Source organism: Ambystoma mexicanum, chromosome 1p (assembly GCF_040938575.1).
Source record: "Ambystoma mexicanum isolate Mex_15411 chromosome 1p, UKY_AmexF1_1, whole genome shotgun sequence".
Taxonomy (NCBI): Eukaryota; Metazoa; Chordata; class Amphibia; order Caudata; family Ambystomatidae; genus Ambystoma; species Ambystoma mexicanum.
In genome coordinates, this window is record NC_090921.1 from 995,802,468 (window position 1) to 995,824,742 (window position 22,275).

The following is a 22,275-nucleotide window of genomic DNA, read 5'->3' on the forward strand; positions in this document are numbered from 1 at the left end:
TCAGGGAGCTGTTGTGGGGGGGTATGCAGGCACGAATTGCCCTGCAAACTCTCCAACAGTCGGATTGTGAGGGGGCGGGGGGATAGATCTACCCTGTTTGCAACAATACTAATGGGCAGCACAATTGGGAGTCATTAACGATTGGCTACATGGAAACCCAGGGTTGCCTCACGTACAGTTAGACGTGAGTTGGATGGGGACAAGGATCCCTATGCAGGTCTTATATGCTAGATAGGGGGAGGGGTGGAGCCCTCCAACTCATGCCACAGTGCCTGAAACGGGTATGGGACGAGGCACATGCATATTGGTTGGAGGAGGAAGCCGACATTAAGTCAGCCCTTATGGAAGAATGCACTTATCCCGGAACTTCCTAAGATGGGCTACTTCAGGCACTGGGGGAGACGCGGGATCCGGAGCCTCGCAGATGTGATCCAGGGCGATAGTATCCTTCCCTTTGAGACTATGCAGGGAAAAATGTGTTCTGGGTCAAGGTGAGAACTTCAGATACATAAAGCTGTTGCATGCGGTTAGAGCCCAATTCCCGGTTCGGAGTGAGATCTCGCAGTACTTCCCGCTGGAGCTTAACTTATTGGCAGCATGAATTGAATCAAAGGTCACATCAACATTGTACCAAGTAATAATATCCACTTTTGGTGCCCAGGAATTGTCTGGCCTGAAGGGCAGGTGGGAAAAATATGTAGGCCCTATAGAGCCCGAGGAATGGGTGGAAGTGTTGATGTTTCTATGTGAAATTAGTATGTCTGCCATGCTCCGTCTCATGCAATACAAGATTGTACACAGAGTATATTATTCACGGACCAAGTTATATGGGTGGGTGTGGGCATACCATGATTGTTGCCTGCGGTCTGTGCGGCCTAGCGGATCGTTTTATCATACAATGTGGGAATGTCCCTTGATTCAGCTACTGTGGGGGAAATGTATCCACCGGTTGTCCAATGTACTGCAGGAAGTCCCTTCTGACCCCAAAATGTATGCTCCTTGAGGTATGGGGGGGGTGTGGTACTTTCAAAATATGAGAAGATATTCCTGGTGGTGGCCTTGGGACTGATCAAGAGAGTCATTGCCTTGCTGCTGGGGTCCCGGGACCGCCCCCCGAAGGGTCAGCTGGATTTTAGATGGACATGGAAAGAAGAGTGTACAATGCCAGTTTGCAAAGATCTGGAAGGAGGGAGGCAGCAGGTAGAGGAGACTTAAGGGATAGGGGGGATTTTCAGAGGGAACCTAGCAATTGAACACTATTATTTAATGTCTGCTTGTCTGTATTGCTATGCCAAGTTTGTACGGTTATGGTTATTGTACTCTTTTCTTTTTTTGTTTTACTGAGAAAACCGATGAAAAATGTTTTTTTAAGTCTACGGGGCTCGGACAGACGCATTACAAACCAGAATGTGCTGATACAATTCAGGCAAAGTCTCCATTTAAAAAGATTTTTAAAAGTTGCAATGCCGCAGTTAGTAATTTATTTTCACCAGAGGTTAGGTCAACATGAAAATACAAGAGCAAATAGAGACAAGTAACTCTGCACAGGTATTAACATGCAGTACGCCTGCAGGAAACAAATGGTTGCTCCAGCTGTTAGTTGGAATGTTTTGTAGATATAGAGAAATAAATGCCACCAGTGTTGCCACAGTAAGAACACACTCATGATAGATTTGCCCAAATACTGCCAATACTTGCCCTTATAAAAAGACACCCATGATAGCATTGCCTTAATATTTCCAGCATCTGCTCATGCAAGGACACCTCTGCAAAGGCTTTGTGCCAACATGCCAGCAATCAGCAAATTCCCTTGTAAAAATACGCAATTACATTAAGCATAGACCCAGTAAAAAGACTTCTGTTTTCGGTGAACGGCAGTCTCTTTACTAGGTCTATGCTTAATGTAATATTGTGCAAACCCCAAATTGCAGGTTGTGAAGGGTCAGAAATGAAAGCAGGACACAAAGTTGCCATGTTTTTGGTTAAAGACTTTTACTAACATCAACAGGTTGGGAAAATGCCTCTCTGACCCTGCTCTAAGAGGAGTTTCCCTACCTATAAGCAAAAACTGAGGCTCTGTCTGTGTCAGGATGTCAGCTATCAAAACCGTCCAAGTGTCCAAACGTTCTATGCTGACCCTCCCACCACAAACAAAATAATAAAGTGAGAAGGGAAATGTCTTTAACATGGTATTTGTAAAAAGGGTTCATAAATAAAAAATAGCTCCAACATAAAAGTTCTCCAAGGTAACAGAACCTTGGTTCCAGAGGGTGGTTCCCTTCCCCTTAGGTGCGTATTTAGGCTTTCTGCTGCTCTAGGCCTAAATAAGTGCATGCACCCCCGCCCTCAAGATTTGGAGAAGGCAGGGTGTTCTACAGTTGAGTGCACTAGAGGAAATTGGTACGGATAATTGTCTATTTTCGGTTAAGTCCAAAATGTCTACATCCAGTCTTGTCAAATGGTAAAGTTTACATATAAAATATACGCAAGTGGTACAGGCACGTCTTCAACCCTGAGTGTGGCAAAGAGTGTGTTGCCATGTGGGATCTCTCTTTTGAGTCTTTCTACCTTTTTTACTGATGGAAGGCAGTCCTCAGTAGTGAAAATACCAGACCAAAGCGAAAACGGAGCGAGTGCGGCAAAGAGTGTCTTGTCATGTCGGATATCTCTTCATTGAGTCTTTCTACCTTGTTTACTGAGGGAAGGCAGTCCTCAGTTGTGAAAACACCAGCCCGAAGTGAAAGCGGAGCGAGTCCGGCAAAGAGTGTGTTGCCGTGTCGGATCTCTACTCATTGAGTCTCTCCCTTGTTTACTGAGGGAAGGTGATCCTCAGTAGTGAAAACATCAGCCCGAAGCGAGTGCGGCAAAGAGTGTGTTGCCGTGTGGGATCTGTCTTCATTGAGTCTTTCTACCTTGTTTACTGACGGAAGGTGGTCCTCAGCAGTGAAAACACCAGCCCGAAGTGAGTGCAGCAAAGAGTGTGTTGCTGTGTGTTCCCGTGGAGTCCTGTGGGGTTCTGAGACGGCGTCACCCGGGATACTCAAATCGCAGGCACTTTCTGCAGGTAACCGATTTGTCGTACTTTGACGTACTTTGATCGAACAGTAATCTAACTTTTAATAAACCTCTGCACTTTTTAATTCGAGTCATCACGACGACCTTGCAGGCAAAGGTACGCCTACAAAATACTATTATATCAGCAAGTAAAAAGAATACGCCACCCCTTTACTTAACATAACTTAACACTACCCCTCGAGGTAACTTGAGGGCAACCATCTTAGAAAACTCTGGCTGCTATATCATAAGCAGGCTGATGCCCACTGTTACAATCTGAGAAGTGGCAGCCTGATCTGGAGAGAAGACCTAAAGGCACCAGGATTACACAAAATGCTAGGGGCTAAAGATCAAGAGCCTACTATGTCCCACTGTCTCGTTAATCCATCACAAACGGAAACTCGAATTGATCACGATCAAATACAAATGAATACATCAAGTCATTGCCCTGTATTGCATGCTATGGGTAACTTACTCAAGAACAATTTAGATTACACGCTGTCTACATCCACAGTGAAGCGGGTGATAACCAAGGGGATGACAAATAAAAGAAGATCGCTCAGTGACAGCATCCTTTGTGAAGGAAGACTGTTCGACCAAATACATCTGGTGATGGACGGTGAAGATGCGGACATACGGGAAGAGGCCCGTCTAACACCTAATGAGGAGGATGTAAATAAATATAACAGAAAGCGGGGATCCATTTAACGCAAAGAGGGAAACTCAATGGATTGAGCCACAGAGCATAGACCGGGCAACCCTCCCTCCGCCGCTGCTCCCACTCCAAATAACTCAATGCCTGACTCCACCTTACCAGCTCTGAGTTTTGTTTTGAACTATTTGGTTAGTGTATCGAATTATTGAAGACCGAGGTCCAAATCCACTCAGGAACCCTGATTGAACTAACCAGGGAGGTGGGGGCTTGGGAGTCATCAATGGTCTGATTAACTCCTCGATTGCGAAAGACCTGAGGTTCATAAAGGAAGAAAGCAGGTCTCGATCAACGAACTTGATGGAAATCAAGTCAAACTTGGCCATCCTGGAACAGGAATTCCAATCAGTGAAGCTTGGAAGTTACAAAACTTGGGAGAGAACTTCATGGGACGAAAAACCTGACTGTGGACAACTTTCTGGAAGATGTTCTGCTGGATGATACTCCCCGGTCTCAATCTACTTTAGAGGAATTTATAAGGTTGGCCAAAGTGGGAGACCCCATATCGGTTATGCCAAAGAGGGCACCAAACGAAATGGGAGCTAAGGGACCTGCACAAACAGATAAAGAGACCCCATCCACTTCCTATCAAGTGGAGCCACCCAGTAGTGAGACTCCAAGGTCTATTCCTATACTAAATGAACTGAGTGGAAGTCGTAAGACTAAAAAAAAAAGCAAACAGCCAAAAGCAGAAAAGACAAAGAGAGGCACAACAAAGAAAATCATCTATTTAGGAAACTCCTGAAACTCAGCCCCAGAAGTCCAAGAACATCAAACAAACAAAGCAAAATAATACTGGGAAAATAAATGTTTTCAAGGCACTAAACAATGCAGCTTGTAAGGAAATATTCGAGGCCCCAATTCAGACTTCCTCCAAACAAACAAATACCAATGACTTAACACAAGGAACAGACTTTGGTTCAGGTAAGGTAATATCCTCACCAAATAAAAACCAGCCCAATCTATCAACAAATAAGATTAGTGTGGGCCTGCAAACAGATGACTTAAAAATGGAGGAAAAGGCTCCCCTACGCCTGGCTCCTATATTCCTCAAGGAGTTAGCCAAGTCACGCCAAGTGCAAATTTCCATGAATAAAATCAGTGGGGTCCCCTCACCTGGAAATGCCACGTCTGTAATTGACCCGAAATGACAAAACAAAGGTGGGCCAGTAATTATGCTGGTAGAAGACCCAAAGCTTCCGGAGACAACCTGTGCCCAAGAACCGGGTGAGATGTTGGCTCTAGATGATGAATCAAACGACAAGAAGCAACCTTGCCCCTTCACAAAAGCAAGAATATGGCTGAAGAGGACTCATCCTACCAAAGGTCAAGCGAGCTTGAATAGGGGAAATATCCTGGCCGTAACAGAACAAATACCAGGACTATTCCTATTGTCTTCTCATGACATTAACTGCATAAGCTTTCCATATAATCAAATTACATACATAGTTGAGGTGGTAATGAAATCCCAATTGGGAGTAAGAGTCATGTTGAACGCATCATGGACTTTAGAGACCTGGGGTGGAAGGATCCTTGTCAGTGCCTTCAATTAAACACAGTCTGAGGTTGGGAGCATCACACACAATATTGCAAAGTGGAGGGTACTCTCCAGAAAAATAATCTCTAGTGGGGGAAGCAGGAGAGGATGCTGCAAGTGGGAGGAGGGAACAGGGTGGAGAAATAAACAAAAGTTGGGCTTTACTGCCGGGAATTCTCAGTGAGGTATTTCAGATGTTGAGCAGTGTTTAAGATTTGCTTTAGTGGAGGATACCCTCCGAATCGTCAGTTGGAACACGCGTGGCTCCAATTCATGTAGGGGGGATCAGATGAAGAACTATATTTTTAAAGACCATGATCTGATTCTCTTACAAGAGACATGGCTGACAAAATCAATGCAATTAGATGATTTTATCTTATTTAATCAACTTGCCATTAAAGCAAATGGAAGAAGGCCATCTGGAGGTTACTGGTATCCATCCGTAATGCGAAGGTAACAACTGTTGAGTAGTTGCCCTCAAAAAGACTGGGGATTTTGCCAGTTCGATAGGTTTCCCTACACAATTGATCTGTAAGTCTTTGGTACTGGTCAACTTATACTGGTGCCCTGTGCATTCCAACTTGGCATCCTTCTTGGAGGACTTGGCTGATATACTGTCGGTGGTACGAATTAACTATCCAGGGGACAATGTCTTGGTGGTAGGCGATCTGAAATCTGATTGCCTGGGGATGGGTCCCAGAGAGTGCAAAGAGGTGTTTTGAGTAGGAACAGTCGTACATGGTTAAACTTCTTTGAGGAATGGAACCTATTTATTGCAAATGGCTCTATTATGAGGAGAACCATCTCAGGTTCTGGAAGCACCTCAAGACCTTCCTCTTTTCTTCTGCCTTCGCTCCCCCTCTCCCCTGCTGATATGTTCTCTCTTGGCACCGTGCACCTGGCCACCCTCTGTCCTTCGGGCCCAGGTAACTGCTCATCCTGCCAACCTCCCACACTGCCTCCGGGCTACCCTTTGCACTGGGGTCTGTATCTGTACCCATACAGCACCCCCCCTTTTTCTTCCTGCACTTATCAGACCTACCCTGTCTGCTGCCTTAAACCTAGCACTTGCAAATTGCGGGCTGCATTACCACTGTTTGTTGCCTTTATTATTTATTTATTGTTATTTATCTGTTTCTCCTCTGCTTCACACTTTCCACTTCTCCCCGCTTCCATGAACTTTTCCCCTCCCCCCTCTCCCATGCACTTGCGCGTTCTCAATGTCACTGGGCCTAGTAAGATCGCTGTTTTGTTCTCCCCTGTTCCCCTCCCTTGCCTTGTCGCGCTCTGAAACACTTGTGTATGAGCGCGATTGAAATAAAATAATAATCAATCTATCAATTTTAGGGGAGACAGCCCAGCGGCAAAACGTGAAGAAGTGGGCCTTTGTCCTTAACGACTATAGACTACATTATAATGTAGGACTATCGATTTAAGGAATGCAGAGTTCAAAGCTGTCGATATAGGTACCAGTGATCACATTCCACTGTTAACAGTCTTCAATTATCGAAAACGAAGTCCTCTAAATCCAACTAATCATACATCGCTTTCAGTTAATCAGGGGGAAAATCGTGTAGTCATGTAGTCCCTGTGCCCCCTCCCTTCCCCTCCCGCCCTCCTCCTGATGACCTCATATTGGATACGGTAACCACTATAGTGCGTAGGAGGTCACCTGATTCTTCTTCCCTACTTCTCTTCCCCCTCATACCCCTGCCCCCCCTTGCCTGTCCCTCCCCCCTTCTCCCTCCTCACATTGACCTCATATTGGATACTGTAACCACCATAGTGCGTAGGAGGTCACCTGGAGGCTCCTCCTTCCCCCTTCCCCTCCCTCCTCTGAGTAAATTGTTCTAGATACTGTATGCTTCATTCATTACTGTTATTCTATAAAGCATGTTGGTGTAAAGCACTATATAAACTCAATAAACATGTTTAAATGCAAAGGCGGCAATCTCAATTCCAAATTGGAAGATTTAATGGGGAGACAAGTTAATAACGCCTTAGACCCCTTGTCTCAACCAGGATCCTTTGTCCAGCTTCTCTGGGAAATAGATATACCCGTCCATAAACAAGGGTTTACCCAGAGGAAACATTCTCATAGTTATGATCAGGAGACAGCAGATTGTAAAAGAGCCCTGCGCAGTAACATTTGCAAACTGTGAAGAGAGGGGCTCGCCTTGAAGGATTTCCTAAAAGAAACGAGGTCCGTTTGTAATAAATACCATATTTGGTCAAGGTCCAAAAACTTTGAGAGAAGTAATCAGGATGGACTTAATATGCTAAAAGCTGTCACTGAATCCAACTCCCGTAACTTCTGGGGCCTAATAAATCCCCCAACACAACAACCATCTAGTGCTCAGTCAAATTGCATCACCGAATTGACATGGACAAAGTATTTTTATGGGGTTTTTGCGAAACTGAACCCATGTGGTAGTGGCATAAATCCGAAGACGAATTGGGAGTTAGAGATAGAAGAAAAAGAGATAAAAGACTTGATTTGCAGCAGGGCCAAATGGCCTTACAAATAAAACATTATGGTCTTCAATGGGTCTTTGAACCTCTATTCTTCTTAATCTCTTTAATAACATCATAAAAACTCATCAATGTCCCTCTTCCTGGAGCGCGGCCATAGTAATTCCTATATTTAAGAAAGGGGACCATGGGAAACCCTCTAACTACTGTCCTATAGCACTAGTGGATATATAGAGTAAAATCTTTGCACGCATAGTCCTGAAGGAACTGGAAAATTGGGCTGACCAGACAAATATAATATCAAAGTCCCAGACTGGTTTTCGTAAGGGGCTATCGACGTCACTGAATGGCCTGGTCCTAAACACAAAACAAATTAAACAGCAACGATTGTATGGGGTTTGGATAGACCTATCGAGGGCATTTGACACCATTAACAGAAGTAAATTATGGTGTAAATTAAGAGACTGGGGAATTCTGCACAGACTCTTGGCAATTCTCGTTCATCTTAATGATACCACAGTAATACAAGTCCAATTAGATCTTGAGGGCCATCTGTCCTCTAAGATTCCAATGAATAAAGGCCTAAGAGAGGGATGCATAGTTGCTCCCTGTCCTTTTAACCTTTTCCTAGCAGATCTCGGGAATAAACGTACCCCCCATTCACTAGTCGCCCCAGCATTTGGGAATCTTAAAATCACTGGCCTAGCCTATACGGACGATGTGGTCTTGATGGATCGCACTCCGATAGGCCTGCACGATTGATTGCAGCTTTTGCAAATTACACAAGTTCGAATGATCCTGTCATTAACCCTAGAAAAACATTTGTTATGACATATAATCATTCAGCTAAGAAAGGATCAGGAGGTTTCAAGTGGCGGCTAGCCGGTCAGAAATGACCAGTTGTTAAAGAAATAAAATACTTGGGCTTTATGATTCGATCGAATCCCTCATTGCTAGCACTGGAAGCAGACCTTGGAGAAAAGGTGATCCAACTAACTAGTCAAATGAAAAAAATCCTGTCTGTGTATTCTAGATTTAGACGTTTGCCTTTAATTAAATTCTACAAGGGCAAGGTAATCCCAGTTCTAATATGGCATTGAAATTGAAACGATGGCCCTCAAAATCAATTAGTTGCGCGTAGAGGGCCACATCTGGAAAAAAGTACTCAACCTTCCTCCATCTTTACCAATGCCCAGGTTACGCTATGACCTGGGGGAATAGGACGAAATGTCTGAAAAAAAATTACAGACCCCACCAAAAGTCCAAAAACACACACCACGAAACGTTCTAACTACCAAAAGTTCGAACTTTTCGTGGTATGTGTTTAGGTGTTTTGGTGGGGTCGGTGTGAAAATGTTTTTTTAAAAGGGCTGCGGGGGACTGGGGGATGTCCCCTGCAACTATCCCGACAGAACAAAAATAAAAAATAAAATAAGACGGGGGCTGCAGGGGTGTCCCCCGCAACATCATGCTCACTATACTACAGAGTATAGTGAGGGGGGTTGCGGGGGACACCCCCCCCCCCCGACGTGGAGAGGGCAGGAGCCCCCACAGCAGACCAGGACCCAGAGGATCCACGGCCTCGTGCATCTCGACAGAATCCCCCTACTGAAGGAAGATCGCGCTGAGGTACTGCCCCCTGCCCTGCCTGGGCTACTACCTGCAACTTCCTGTGCAGATTTGCATCCAAATTGGCCAAATACCTTGTATACCCCTCTCAGGACCGCACACACCGACAAAATCAATATTCAAAATGTCGGGCGCGATGCGCCCCGAGAACGAGGCTGTGTATCCTATGCGTAGCTAGGCAATGCGTGTTTATTTTTGTTTTCAACTCCAACTTCCGCCGTCAGGCGGAAGAGACCCGGCTGCCACATCTAAGGCCACTTAGAAGAAGACATTACGTCACTAGAAGCTGAGAATACTAAACCCATGGCACAAAACATCATCCTAGACTACTTCAACCTTGGCTATATGGCTATAATGACCCTAATGACCTACCAGCCACCTCCATAGCCAATGCACTATCCGAACAAGGTTTCTTACAAATAAGTACCCAACCCACTAATGAGAAAGGCAGGATACTCGATTGGGTAGCAGACCTGCACTGCACCATTACCCTAAAGGACTCCTCACCACTCGTGTGGACGGATCATTACCTTCTTTCCCTGGATATCAATGCCAACAACTCAGAGCCTAAGAAGCCCCCTATTGCACCACCTTGTCTGACTAGGAAAACCCAACATCACAACTGAGGCTATATTACCTTTGGTAGTCCCCATACTCAATGCACTACCTGCCACAACTGACCTGAAACTGTTGGTTAACACCTCCAATGACTCCATGACCAAAGCCATAGACACCATTGCCCCACTAAAACTGTGCGAAGGCAAACCCACAGCACATCTGAACTCCTAGTTCACCCCAGAACTTAAAATATTACGTGCAGAAAAGAGAAAACTTGAGACACTCTGGAAAATGGCCCCTCTATAGAAAATAAAGTTAACCTAACCAACATCACTGCTACATATAAAAGTGAGATCATTCACACCAAAAAAGAAACTTTCAAAATCAGAATAAATCAGGCAGGATCCAGCACTAGAGTATTATTTTACATCTTAAAGGAATTAGAAAACCCTAATCCACCTGTAGATATCTACACCAAGGACAAACCGTGGTGCACCAGCATTCAAAATGGTCTCTCCAACAAAATTACAGGGCTCCAAGCCAAAAATAGCTGACAAACAGCACCAACTTACCTCCAGCAATTTCGCCAGTCCAATCATGCCATCATCCGCACACCTTAACTCGGGTTTCAAATTCAACAATGTATCCATACCTGAGGTACAAAAAATCATAGCATCACTGAAACCATCTAACTGTAAAGGTGACAGTTGCCCATCTCAGATCATAAAAGATGCAGCCACAGATCTATCTCCTTTTATTACCAAACACTAGATCCGTCTATACCCACTAATTATAGATTGATCACCACTGTCTCTTTCTTACTGAAAATAAATCTTAGACAGAGTTGCATACCTGCAAATTCAAGACTATCTAGAGAAAAACTAACTATTATGAATCTGTCAATCTGGCTTTAGACCCCAACATGGAACGGACACTGCCCTTGTTGACCTTAAAAGTCAGATCGATGAACGAAAAGAGAAAGGTAGAGTTGCCATCCTAATTCTCTTAGACTTATCGGCAGCCTTTGATCTGGTTGACCATAAAATCCTATGTGACCACCTGTCATCGGCAGCACACTTCAACTCTGCTGTCACGTGGATCCAATCCTTCCTCACAAATAGAACCATGCATGTTTTCTCACCCACAGCCGCGGCCGACCCGATCCCCATCACCTGCGGTGTCCCACAAGGCTCCTTTGTATCGCCCACTTTGTACAATATCTTTGCAAAGCCCTTATTCGACAAACTGGACCGTCTGGGTGTCACCTACACCAACTATGCAGATGACACCCAGATACTCCTAACTATATCAGGTACGTACGACTCGATGTTTGCCGGATTAACAAAGTTTACACCATCATTCAGGCATGGATGGCCAAACATGGCCTCTGCCTGAATGATAAGACTGAGCTGCTCCTAGTCGGCTCACCCAACAACCTGCTGAAACTTAGTCCCAACTACAGTAGCATCCTCATTGATGGGAACAACATACCTATCGCCAAAAATGTAAAAAACACTTGGCTTCTACCTCGATGCCAATACCCACTTAACCAAACAAGTAAATATGACTGCCTCAGCCACTGCCTACACAGGCAAGCTGATCAGGGTGTGCAGACCCCTACGTCTTCCAATAGCTGCCTTATATTAGCCAGAGCACTTATACAGTCCAAACTGGACTACTGCAATGGTCTATACTTAGGCGCCAACCAATCCATAATTAGCAAACTGCAAGTTCTGCAAAATAATGCACTCAGAGCTGCATTAAACATACCTAGAAGAGAGCACATTTCTGCAATCAGAAAATTGTACAAATGGCTCTCCATACAAGGAAAAATTTACTTAAAAACCATCTGCCTTACCTACAAAGCTTTGAACCACCAAGCCCCACCATATCTCACGGATAAATGTACTCTAAAATCGTCAGCCAGAATTACTAGATCTACTAACACATCTTGCCTTGTGGTGCCCAGCTATAGCCTAAAAAGAGCTGGCGGATCTAGCTTCCCGGTCTTAGCCTCATAATTATGGAACACACTTCCACAGGACATCAAAACTATTCCTACCTTTCAAAAATTCAGAAGTCACTTCATCACATGGTTACTGAATAAAAACTAACACTGCTTATCTTATACCTGCACCCTGTACTCCCATTCCCTTGCCTGTATATATCATTATCCATGCCTTCCTCTTCTATTTGAATGTATTATTTGTATTCTGTCTGTATAAACTGTATAAACTGCATAAACTGTATAAACTGCATCTTGTAACCATTACCTTCACCTCAAAAGCGCCCAGATACCCCTGGGTCAGGCGCGTTATATAAATAAAATAAACAAACAAACTATAAGGCCTGAAGCCCTGTTTGCCCCTGTTCGCACCTATCTACATGCACCCGCTAAGACTTGTTCTGCCTCACCGATTGAGAACCACCCTTCAACTTCTTCAGCCGAACGCTTCACGAACGCCGCCAATTGAGCTGGGCTGCTACATATGTGAGTACTACTACCAGCTGCTCCATTGCTCTGCCTCTACTGCCTGCGTGATCCATGAGCTGACAAACTTTACCTAACATTAGCATACATCATTTCCCCTTTGAACGTGCCTATCGCGCTGTAGTGCACAGACTTGAATACCTATTTCTGAATGCATCCATGGGACCATCCTACCACGCTCTGCTGTTTTACGCCTACGGGACTAGCTTACTGCACCCTATTAAATGTGCCTTATTGAACTAGCCTACTGCACCCTATTGAATGTGCCTTATTGAACTAGCCTACTGCATCCTACTGAATGTGCCTTATTGAACTAGCCTACTGCACCCTATTGAATGTGCTTTATTGAACTAGCCTACTGCACCCTATTGAATGTGCCTTATTGAACTAGCCTACTGCACCCTATTGAATGTGCCTTATTGAACTAGCCTACTGCACCCTATTGAATGTGCCTTAGTGAACTAGTCTACTGCACCATATTGAATGCGTCTTATTGAACTAGCCTACTGCATCCTACTGAATGTGCCTTATTGAACTAGCCTACTGCACCCTATTGAATGTGCCTTATTGAACTAGCCTACTGCATCCTACTGAATGTGCCTTATTGAACTAGCCTACTGCACCATATTGAATGTGCCGTATTGAACTAGCCTACTGCACCCTATTAAATGTGCCTTATTGAACTAGCCTACTGCACCTTACTGGATTTGTTTTATGGGACTAGCCTACCTCACATTGTTGATGATGCTTTATGGGACTAGCCTACTGAAGGTGCTTGGATCCTATTGCACTCCTTAGCAACTGTGCCTGCCACTCTGTGTCCCTCAGCTCACACACAACCTTGATATTCAAGGGAACTGCGTCCAGCACTCACACCCCGCGTACATGGCAATCTTCTGCAGACCAACACTAACCCTAGCCACTATACTACTCTTAGTCAACTCTGACTCACTACTCTACCACATACCCAAAAGTATCCGACCCTCATCATCACTTCTATCCCGTACACTCACCATGACCTTGACCCAGGAAGACCCTATTCAGGCTTCTTTGCTTAACCAGCCACTCAGCCCTCTAGAATGGATCCGACGATTCGCTGCACCACCCACGCCATGGAACCAATGCCCTGTAAAGTACAGAAACCTAAGACTTGGCTCCCACCACTCAGAACACCCAACAAAAAACACCCCTACTATACCGATCCTAACTATCCACGTACCACCCCAAAGCATAACTCGGACTTGCCACCTATTGAAGAACCCCCTCTGATCAGAGGTGCCCTCATCAATGCACGGTCCCTAGTCGCCCACACGCTCGAAATTGCAGACCTTATATCCGCTAACAACCTCCACTTCCTGGCTATCACACAAACCTGGCTGTATCAAGCAGCAGGCCCAGCACTATATCTTGCAATCCCAGAGGGATATTCAATATTAAGGAAAGACAGGGACTCCGGTAAAGGAGGCGGAGTGGCCTTTATAGCCAAAACATCCCTAGACCTTAGAGCAACCCCAGCACCCAGTTTCTGGTCCGCAGAACTCCTCTCAGTTAAGTTCCAACTCACTGCAACACAAACTATCCTTATGCACCTCATTTATAGTCCTCCAGGCCACATAGCCTCATTTGAGGAAGAAATAGCTGACCTCCTCACGAACAATACTAAAACAGGATCTGAAATCATCCTACTTTGGGACTTAAACCTAGGCCTCAGTGATCCCAACAAAACTAATGTACTCTCTCTAGAAATTACCATCTCACAATTAGGGTTCAAGCACAGGGTTACGGCCCCAACACATAACAAAGCCAGAACTTTGGACTGGCTGGCATATCACAACTGCACCACCTCCATCCTTAAGATCGAACCAATTGCCTGGTCAGACCACCATGTCATTTCCTTCTCCATCCAAGGGAAGGTGCAGCCGAACACTGCACGTGCAAGCCTCCTGCAAACCCTCTCCATGAATAACTGCAACATCACGTTACACAGCCTTTGCCCTCTCATCCACAACATCTTGACCCCCGCAAACTACACAAACCTAGAGGTGGATCAACTTCCTGACCTCTATAACAAAACCTCTCGAGTCAGCAGTTGATACCATCGCCCCCATCAAACTTACCAAAGCCAAGCCAGCAGCCCACTTGAACAAATGGTTCACCCCGGAGCTTAAAATCCTCCGGAACTCCAAACGGGTGGCAGAATCCGCCTGGAGAAAAACACCTAACCTGGCCAACAAATCACTATTCATGACTGCAGCCACCACTTACAAATCAGCCATCCTCTAAGTCAAAAAAGAGACCCCTGACAATAGAATCAACAATGCTAAATCAAGAACAAAAGAGCTTGTCATTATCCTCAGGGAACTTGAGTCTCCCTCCACGCCTACCGAAACCTGCGTTAAAGACGCATATTGGTGTGAGAAAATCCAAAAAGCTTTGGCAGACAAAATCTCCATGCTACAATTTAGAATCTTCTTAATTATCAGATGCGTGGGCGGACCCACGCAGGCGCTTCCCCACCCTAAAGGATGATGTGCACTAGACCCACCAATCAGTACTTAGCTCACATAAACTCACAACTCCTCCCACCTCCCAGTCTGCCTCACAAAATCCAACATCAGACTGTTCCTTCTCCTGCCTCTCACCCAGTCGCCTCCCAGCAACGCCTTCCCACTCAGCTCAGCCACACCCAGCGCAGACAACCGAACCCTCATCAATTCTCTCTCCTCAACATGTCTCTCACACCTAGAATCAAACAAAAAAGTCCAGCCTAACTAAAAAAGTTAATTCTACACCACTAACCACTCCTAAAATTCCAACCTGCCCCCCTGCCCCCATTTTCTTTCACCCCTGTTTCAACAAAAGAACTGGAAAGCATCATCAAAGGCCTCAAACCTTCCAGATGTCGAGGGGACTCCTGCCCAGCCTCTATCAATCAGGAAGGCGCCAATGATCTTGCCCAGTTCATAACGCCCCTAATCAACTCGTCCTTCAAAACAAGCTCAGTCCCCAGAAACCTCAAGGAAGCTTGGGTCATGTCCCGCCTAAAAAAACCTAACCTTGACCCTAACAACCCCACTAATCATAGGCCAATCACCATGGTCCCTTACATCCTAAAGATCCTAGAAAGAGTGGCCTACTTGCAGATCCAGAAAAATCTGGAAGAGAACAACCTTTTGGGCTTTAGGCAATCTGGCTTTAGGCCAAGGCACGGAATCGAAACAGCCCTTCTGGAGCTAAAAATTCAGATGGACGAGGTGAAGGATAAGGGTAACCTAGCCATCCTCTTGCTGCTCGACCTCTCAGCAGCCTTCAACCTCGTTGACCACCAGATCCTGACAGAACATCTGGTGACCTCAGCTGCCTTCTCCATTCAGGTGACTGCCTGGGTCCAATCCTTCCTTGCCAACCGAACCACCCGGGTCTTCTCTCCGGGGGCTGCAACTCTCCATCCCCACTCTCTGCGGCGTCCCCCAAGGTTTGTGCGTTTCACCAACCTTCTACAATATCTTCACTGTTCTACCAACCAGACAACCTGGGTATCACTTACACAAACTATGCTGACAACACCCAGGTTCTCATCTCCCTCTCCGGCTGCTATGAAGAGGTCTCCACCCGGACTAACAACCTCTACCTGGAGATCCAAGCCTGGATGGCAGAACAGGGCCTATGCCTCAACAACGAGAAAACTGAGCTCCATCTCGTCGGATCCCAACCACGGCTTAACAAACTGGACCCCTGTTACGCTTCTATCAACATAGATGGTAACCTAATTACAGTAGACAAAGAAATCAAAACCTTAGGAGTCTACCTTGACTCCACACTCTCACTCAGAAAACAAGTAAACGCCACAGCCTCCTCCACAGCCTACACAAGCTCATCAATGCCTGCAAAGCCTTCCTCTCGCCATCTAGCTGCATTACCCTAGCCAAAGCGCTAATTCTCTCAAAAATCGACTACTGCAATACTCTCTTTCTTAGCACCTCAGAGCACAACCTGAACAAATTACAGGTGCTTCAGAATAATGCCCTCAGAGCGGCCCTGAGCATCCCACGACACTCTCACATCTCTAGCTTTAGACAAGATGCCCACTGGCTCCCAGTACGTGACCGAATCACATTCAGATCTCTTGCCATCGTCCACAAGTGCCTTTCTAAAGACGTCCCCAAATACCTAGCAGATAAATTCAGCAAACACGTTTCAGCCAGACCAACGAGAACGCTGTACTCCCATTGCCTATCCATCCCCAAAGTCGCCCTAAAAAAAGCAGACGGCTCCAGTTTCCCGGTCCTAGCAGCCAAACTATGGAACGCTATAACTGTGAAACTTAGAGAAGAACCCTCCTTTTGGACCTTCAGAGCCTTAACCAAGTCCTGGCTGGCCAACAAGTACTCTTCCATTGCCTGACTCACCCACTGCCTCATCACTGTATCATCTTATGTTTTCTCCTTCTGACCACCATGTAACCTGGTCACATGCACTTACTGTCATTATCTTGTATGTATATGTATAATTTGTTGTAAACTGCTCTAAGTCAATGGCGCCCAGTTACCTCAGGGTTAGGTGCGCGGTACAACTAAACTAAACTAAACCCTGCATGTTTGCATGGGACATGTACGAATATTTTGTATTCGTGCATTTCCCATGCAAACATTTCTGTCGTGGCAAAATCAGCCATGGAAAAAACACGTAGATCCGAAATGGGCTTACAATCCCTACAATCCTATTCTGCATGGAAAAGGATTTCACTATTCAGATCAATCATAAACCCACAGAAAAATTATCTTCTTGTCGACATCAGTGTTTTGTTGGATAATAATACCAACACATGTCTATGTGAACTGAAGCAGGAAGCCGTAGTCCAACTGCTGAAATGTTGCTCATCTGAAAAGGGACTGGTTGACAACCCACTGAAGGTAAAGAAACTCATCGGCCTGAATGATTGGATAGAAACAAGGGCTTCATTTGTTAACGGGTAATTCATGGAATAAATGTGTGCCGAAAACGGGCGTTTACGCGCGCAAGAGCCTGTTTACGTATTCATGGAACACATTGCGCGTGGCTTACCTGAGACCTGTGTTGAATCCGAGCGGGTTCAACACGTCACTGCGACACCACGAACGCCTTGCGCGATACGGCCAGAGAAGGCACACACGATCCAGCGCGCACACACCTAAAAAGGGGGCAGAAAACATGGAATGGGGAACACGCGAAAATGTGGGCGTTATGGGGCAAGTACCTGCAGTAAAATCCTTGCAACACGCGCTAACAACACGTATTCATGGAATCGACAGGGCTCAACGGCGCGCAGCAAAAGAAGCGCAAACCCGGAAACACGTACGCCACGTGAAAGTAGGCGTAAGCACCCCATGCACCAAAGCCAATACATAAAAGTGCGTGCAAACAAAAAACGTGCGTGTACAGATACGATGAATGTAACATTCCTCGCAGCAGTGATCGTGGGACACCGCAGGAGGATAGCTAGGCCCAGCATTTTTTTACCCAGGGCCAGCCTTTTTGGGATGCCTGATGACCAGGTCTATGGCAGGTATAGGTTTCCACCTCATATCATCCTAGCCTGGTGACTGAGTGGGAGGATGACCTCACAATCACCCACCCTGTGCTCCCAAGCACTGAGCCCCTTGGAAAAGTTGCTCAATGTACTGCATTCTTTGGCCACTGGGTCATTTCAGCGGACAACTGCCATAGTTGGGGGCGTCTCACAGCCCACGCAGTCACGCTGCCTACATCAGGTGTTGGCAATCATGACTGCACGCCCCTCAGTCCGCAGGCACATATAAATGCCCAGAACACCCACAGAAAGGCAGGCCGTGCTCCAGGACCTTTATGGGGTGGCACACTTCCCCAAAGTGCTTGGTGCCATTGATTGCACCCATGTGGCCCTACATCCATCTAGTGCCACTGAGCACATCTATCGCAATCACAAGCACTGGCATTCCATCAACGTGCATGTTGTATGCAATGCCAAGAAATCATCACCTCTGTATATGCAAACTATCCAGGGTCCACCCATGATAGTTTCATATTCAGAATGTCACCCCTAAACCGGGGCATGGCAACACATGGCTCATTGGTGAGTACAAATGCCTGTGCACATGCATGCATGTCACACGCAGGCAAATAGACAAAGCCAACTAATGACAACCATTCTCACCTCCCCAGGGGACAGTGCCTACCCTCTAAGCACCTACATGATGACGCCAATACAGAACCCCACCACACCACCCCAGGTAAGATACAACGCAGCCCATATTGCAACCAGGGCCATAGTGGAGCACACATTTGGAGTGCTCAAGTCATGCTTCCGCTCCCTTGACCACTCCGTTGGCCGGCTACTATATGCACCACCAGTAGTGTGCAGGATCATTGTGGCAGCATGTGTCCTGCACAATGTTGCAACACAGCGGAGCGTACCGGTGGACATGGTGGTGCCCCCACGTGCACGCCCGCTGAGCATGGGTGGGGCAAGGGCATGTGGTGAGGCTGCCCGTACCCAGCTTGTGGCATAATTATTCACCTAAAATCTCACCCCTGCGGAGTGCACAAAGGCCTGGCACATTCCAGGTGACAATCGATGATAACAAAGGGACAATCAACTGTCTCAACCTTACCATCCTGAGAATGTGTCCTTGGAAGTCCTATGTTGTGTGCATCCCTAGCTACTTAAACCAACTGTTACGCTCACCTTGTCTCCGCGGGGGCGTCGGGTGCTGCTGGATGGGCGGGTGTCTGCTTATCTGTTATGGGGTGGATCAGCTGTGGTATCTGCTGGCCATCCTGGGGGTCAGCTCCTACAATGAGGGAATAACGATAATTGAGGGTTGTGTAACGCTCACCTGATTCCCGTAGAGGCGCCGGTCTTGACTGGGCGTATACCGTATCTTCAAAGGTGATGTGTAACACACGGCTGGCTCTTTGGGCTGGACCTCTGTGCACTGTATGTCTGACTCGAAGGGTAAGATGTCTGCAGATAGAAAATATGGGATTAATGAACTGGGTTATTGAATGTCTCTCTCTTCTTCCCTTTCTCTTCTCCTGTAGAACCCCAAAGGTCAACGCTCTCACCTTAGGTAAGTGAACGCCGTGCTCTCCATCTGCCTCGGGGCAGGGTGCTGTAACCAGTTTCTTCACTGGATAAGGGGAGCAGGCCTCTTGACTTCAGAGGACTGCTGTCCGTCGTTTACTGCACGAACGGTAAGTTTCGAGTAATTCTAATGTCTTTAAAGTCTTTAGTAATGATGTCTCTTGTTTTGCATGGTTCCGGCGATGACGGATGACGGGCTGAAGTGAGTTGAAGATGGAGCCCGTGTGATGAATTAGAAGCGCCTGGAAGCACGTAAGTAAGCGCTTGTTGCCTGCTTCACGATGCGCTCTAACTGTCTTTTTATTTTGCAGGTACAAGTTCGGAGAGGCTGCAGGGTGCCGGAATACCCACTGGGTTAGATGTGGAAAGGAGTAATGGCACGTGAGTATTAAAGTTCCCCAATGTCTTTAAACGCACCTTGTTTTGTCTTTCAGATGCGGGATGCAGCGCCGAAGGCCTCCGGAGCGTGCGAAGAGTTGGTAAGCTTTTGTCTTTCAGATGCCGGAATGCAGTGCGAAGACCTCCGGAGCGCACGAAGAGTAGGTAAGCCTTTGTCTTTCAGATGCCGGAATGCAGCGCGAGGCGTTGATGACAGCCGATGGACCAGGTAAGTGAAGCGCTGTCACTGAAGACCGTAATGCTAACCTGTTCTTTCTTGTCTTTATAGGTGTTGCTGAAGACTGGATTCAGGATGGTAAGCCTTTTTCCTTAGGCCCAGGATCAGAAGACACGATGAGCGTTCTGCTGCAGAGGATGCAGAATAACGCAAAGCAAGATTCATCCATCGGGTGTGGTTTAAATAGCCTCCTGTAGTGCTTAGGTGTCTCCTTCCACAGCCACGCCTAGGTAAGAAAAGAGTTCCTGCTTTCCAGAAGAGTTCCAGTGTTCTGAACCTAGGGAGTGGCTCCTGCCCCACCCAACAGGAAAAGTAGTTCCAAACAGAAGAGGATCAGAGGCTCAACTGGCAGGCAAGTAAGCAGCATGGTCTGCTGCAGGTAAGTCCACCCAAGCATTATGAGCCCGGCGCTTCCAGCGCTGGGGCTGGGCATATTTATGAGCCTGGTGCCACTGGCGCCAGGACTGGGTCCAAAAGGTCCCAATTGGGACTGGTTGGCCCTCGGAACCTGGGTTATGGATCTGCTTCCAAGGGAGTTGGGAAAACCCTGACCTTTTGGAAGCAGAGATCATGACAGGTTGTCAGCGTCGCCTTTAGCAACCCCACCACTCTCTTATGCCATGTGGAATCTGGTTCCCTCCCCCGGCGACTCTCCTCATCTGATGGCTGTTGTGGGCAAGCTCTCCGTCCTGCTTTCCTCTCAGCCGGGGCGCAGTTTCAGTGTGAACCAAGTTGCTTAACTGGTCCATGTGGTCACCTAGTCCGAGCCCAGTCCTGCTGCGGCAACAAGTCTCTTGCTCCTGCTTGCCTTGTTCGAGTGAGTTGTCTTTCCTTTATCTTTATTCTTGCCTTTCTCCCTCTTGCCTGTCCTCTGTCGGTCTCTCTCTTTATTAATGTACTTTTCTGAGTTGTCCTTTATTCTTGCCTTTCTCCTTCTTGGCTATTGTGCTTTTCCATGTCTGTTAATGTCTTTTTGTGAATCTGTTCAGTGTTCACACGCTATGGGTTCTATCCCTTCCTTCTGCGTGTGGCATAACTTTATTTTCCCTGTTTTGCAGGTGTCGGAGTTGTCTGCAGATCAACCTGCACTGAGCCGGCTCTGTCGCATGTGGACCACACAGTTGGTTCAATGTTCTTTCCCTGTACTCAATGGGTGATAAAGGCGGAGCCCCGGACTTGTCTCTTGTGTAGTGATCCCACTCAAGATGCAGTATGCCACTAACCCCATGCAAAACAGCACATCCAAATACTGGTATGTCACCTAAACCCTCCCAAAACCCATGTTACCCGGCCAACACACCACACCATGCAATGTAAACATTCCTAAGTAAATACACAACACATGACACAACTGTCACAAAAGTGGACTTTGACAACTGGAAATATGTCCGAAACAATTCCCTCTGAAACATCAAAATTAAACCGTACACAGGAACATCCATTAACCAGCATTACATATCATAAACTCAGGACACAACAGTGAAAATGTCAGACAGTGACCAATCACAATAGCACAAGTGCCTCAATGTGACAACGCCACCACATGGACCCCTTCCATCTTGGGTCTGGGCAAGCTAAAGGGGGCAGGGTAACGCATACAGCGTGAAGGGTATCAATGATGGAGACAGACAAGGTAATACATGAAGATGTAACATTAAAAAATACACATTTACCAATATCCAAAGTAAAATGCATGCTAAACATGCACTGGTCAAACAATCATGGGTGTATACACAGGTTGGACTTCAGACTGGCCACAGAACTGATGGAAGCCCAATGCCTCTGTGTAAATTTCTGTCACACGCTGCCCTCCTTTCAAGCCCATGGAAAGGGGAAGCAGGAGTGGCTTATGTGTCTGGACCCCAAGTCACAAACACAAACACGACACAAGCCTGTATGGGCCCAGCCGGAACACACAGTGGATGCCTACGGGTGCCACACAAAGCAACACACTGTTACATGAATGCACAATAGACAAAACAATAATACATTTTAAAAAATTGCCATGGTGGACCCTGGGGGGATTACGGGGGGTTTGGGGGGAGGGGGACCGCCCAGGAGGGAGAAGGTGCAGGGTGCACCTCAAACCCACATGCGTGGATGT